The sequence below is a fragment of the Myotis lucifugus genome, unplaced genomic scaffold (assembly GCF_000147115.1).
Source record: "Myotis lucifugus unplaced genomic scaffold, Myoluc2.0 scaffold_208, whole genome shotgun sequence".
NCBI classification, from domain to species: Eukaryota; Metazoa; Chordata; class Mammalia; order Chiroptera; family Vespertilionidae; genus Myotis; species Myotis lucifugus.
The window spans coordinates 1,328,529-1,332,309 of NW_005871256.1; the positions used below are offsets into that span (position 1 = coordinate 1,328,529).

Here is a 3,781-nt window from a genome sequence, read left to right on the forward strand (position 1 = left end):
CCCCCCCCCCCCCCCCCCCCCCCCCCACCTCCCCTATGCCCGGGGTTTCACCAGGCCCCGGAACCCGGTGGCTGCCCCCGCCCTCCGAGGGAGGCCCCGGGCGCGGTGTAATTGTTTGGGCTCCGGGGTGGGTGCCAGATGTGCGGGGGAGGTAACGGGAGCCGAGGGGGGGAGGCCGGGCCGGCGGGCAGTCGGGCCCTGGGCCGATGGGGGCGGCGCTGCAGGGCCCGGCGGCCCGCGCGAGGGGCCGGGGTCGGACCTGTCCGGGGGGCGATTCCTGTCCGCTTAGCAAACGCTCGCCCCCGCCCCCGCAGGAACCCAGGGGGGACACCTGCCCGGTTTCTTTCCCCCTCCGGCCTCCTTAGTCTTTGTCCTTCGTCCTGAGAAGGTGAATGAGACGTCTGCGGCCCCTGCTTTTCTAGAACCCTCCACAGAGACTTGTTGGACCCCCTCCCACGGGCCAGGTATTCTCGGAGAGGGGGACACAATAGAGAACACGGTGTCCGACGTCCCTGCTCCAGGAGGTGACAGAGCCAACAGGTGGCCCCTGGGGTGCCACGGGGCAGGGGGCGGACAGGCTTCCATCCGAGGACCTCGGCCTCGGGCCTCCCCGCCTCCCGACGCCGCTCACCCCGAGGTAGAGGAAGGATCGCGCTCCTGTTATTTGATGGGTCTCCCATGTGCCGTGTAAGGAAACCACCTTTCTTCACACGCAAATACCCCTTCCGGGCAGTTCTAGCCTCCGCGCCTTCATGCCCCTTCCCAGCAGCCAGTTTGACCCCTCGGCCTCCAGCGAGCCCCCTGTGACGGTCACTGGAGAATGAATGGCGTGCAAAGCGAATGGACATACAGTGCTATGTTGCGTGGTTCAAGCCGGAGGGGTTCTCCTTAAACCTCAGTGAAGACTCTAGATGAGATGGACACACAGATTTTCACGGGAGAAGTGAGCCACCTGGGTAGGTGAATGGGTGTACCCAGCACTGTGGCAGTGAGCGGGGCATCATAGGTCCACAATGCATTGTTTTTGGGTGAAATAATGATTGAAGGAAAGGGAGAGCGAGTTCAAGAGTGGGAGCAGGCTTGGTGTGGACGCGGTGCTGCGTTCAGCCTGAACCTACTGCGTGCGAAGAGCAGCTGGGAAATGTACATGGAGGTGGCCCGCCCAGAGAAATCGGTCCGGAGAACAGGCAGAAGGGAGAGATTTGGTGGCCATCCGTGTAGAAAGCACCGAAGACCTAAGAGTGACGGAGGAAAGAGGTGGAAGGGAAAAAAATACCGCAGAATCACTCAGCCGCCTTCCCTCCTGGTTCTCCCTCTTTCCTGCTGCCCCTTCTCTCGGTCCCCCTTGGACTTGGTTCTTCCTGCCCGCCTCCCTCACCCTAGTCCGGCTTCCTCCTTCAAGCACACAGGTGGCACCTTACCCTAGTCCAGTGATGGCGAACCTTTTGAGCTCGGCGTGTCAGCATTTTGAAAAACCATAACTTAACTCTGGTGCCGTGTCACATATAGAAATATTTTGATATTTGCAACCATAGTAAAACAAAGACATATTTTTGATATTTATTTTATATATTTAAAAGCCATTTAACAAAGAAAAATCAACCAAAAAAATGAGTTCGCGTGTCACCTCTGACACGCGTGTCATAGGTTCGCCATCACTGGCCTCGTCTGTTGTGTCTGTCGTGACTCTTCACACACACATGCGTCCACTCTCCGGCAAGAGCATTTTGCTCTTGAGCCTTTGGAGTTGAAGAGACATGAAGGTCCAGTTCCGGAGAGTTATACCCAATTTAAATCTTGCTTCTCTAGATATTTTTTACTTCAGCTTTCTAAAAACTCCAAGCTTTTCTCCTTTTATCTTTCTTGCCAATTAGATCAGGGCAGTCGGATAACCGGATAAGGATGACCAGATAACCGTGTAAAAGATCAGGGGCATTGAGAGACTTGCAAGGTTTTAAAGCCTCAAGAGCCTTTATCTCACTTTTCCTAGAAGGCCCTGAGGTCAGAGAGACCTCAGCTGTGTGAACTTTGGCCAGATCTGTCACCTCTCTCAGCTTTTGCCTTTGGGAACATGATTACCTTCCTGGTAGAACCCTTAGAAGATTTGCAATGAGGCAATGCAAGGAAAATGCCCAGCATAGATGAGAACTTTTGCTACACTCTGTGTTGTTTCTCAGCCAGTCCTGACCTTCTCACACTTGGCAGGAATGAAATAAAAGGAACAAGTTTTACAATTATTTTTTCTCTTTTACAGTATGGACTGAGGGGAAGCAGCGTGCTTAAATTCAGGAAATCAGAAAGCTATCTCCAATACTGTAGTTAAAATTTTGAACTCCTGGTCTTCACCTGGGCTTTAGTGCTTCACTAAGTTGATGAAGTTTGTTTTTAATAATCTTTATTGCTTTTTCTTTTCCACGCAGAACATGTACAGATAGTCGATTAATTTTTGGTTGACCTATTACAAAAAAATTTAGAAATGTATCTAAAGAAGAAAATTTAAATTGCCCTTAATCTCACTATCCACAGGTAACGAATGTTAACATTTTTTTTTAATGTTAACATTTTGATGTTTGTCTTTCCAAACTTGGATCTGTAAATGTGCATGTATACTCGTACATATCCATGTATCCCCCAATACTTGTTTTTGCAAAAATGAAGTCTTGCTATATATGTGTTTTTTTTGTAGCTTGCCTTTTTCTATTTATGTACTTTTATCTCTTTCCACATTAATAAATACATGTCTTTACCAATATTTTTAATGTATTTTATTGTACAGATTTATAATCATATTTGTAATCTATTAATGGGTATCATGCTGGTTGTTTCTAAATTTTCTCTATTATAAATAACACAGTGAGGAATTCCCTCATAAATAATCATTTCTTTGTTTCGGATAAGAGCCTCTTGGATGTGAGATTGCTGAGTCAAAAGGCATGTCCTCCTTTGAGAGCTTTTCCTACAGAATTTCCTACAGAAATTGTGCATCAATTATAGTCTCATCATACCCCTTCCTTCACTGCCCAGTCACCCCTAATATTGTCATTTTGTTCAGTAAGTATTTATTGAATGCAGAGGGTCCAGCAATGAACAAACCAATGGAGATTTCCTTCTAGTCAGTGAGAGACAACCAGCTCACAACCACACAAATGTAATCGGGTTATATACAGAGTGTGAGGAAGGAAAATAAGGCCTTTTCATCTTTGCTGATTTGAGGCCCAGATTCTGTGAGCTATCATGGTTTTAATTTTTTTCCTTTGGTTGTGATTCACTCTTTCAATAAGTATGTTCTCAAGGGGAAAGACAAGCAATACACAAATAAGTGAACAATATAATAGAGAGTACTTGGGTGGGATTGGATACATCAGATTGTGTGTTTTCAAAGAATGCCTCTCTGAAGAGTTAATAATTGATCTGAGACCATAATGACAGAACAGATTTGTTATGAGAAGGTCTAGGAGAGTGGTCGGCAAACTCATTAGTCAACAGAGCCAAATATCCACAGTACAACGATTGAAATTTCTTTTAAGAGCCACATTTTTTAAACTTAAACTATATAGGTAGGTACATTGTTATTAACTTAATTAGGGTACTCCTAAGGCTTAGGAAGAGCCACACTCAAGGGGCCAAAGAGCCGCATGTGGCTCGCGAGCCACAGTTTGACTCTAGGGGAATAAGGTAGGAGCAAAGGGTGCAGCAAAAATAAAGGCTTGGAGCCCGGCTGGTGTGGCTCAGTGGTTGAGCGTTTGACCTACTGTTTTGAAGGTGTCAAGACACCTGTGGG

The 3,781-nt window shown here is 47.4% G+C and overlaps 1 long non-coding RNA gene across 1 annotated transcript; it reads left to right on the forward strand.

The window, feature by feature from the left end:
• Positions 1-504: 504 nt before the first annotated feature.
• Positions 505-2,752, forward strand: LOC106698644. Its single transcript, XR_001350018.2, has 2 exons — positions 505-956; positions 2,255-2,752. It is a non-coding gene; the product is annotated as an uncharacterized LOC106698644 (long non-coding RNA).
• Positions 2,753-3,781: the final 1,029 nt, after the last annotated feature.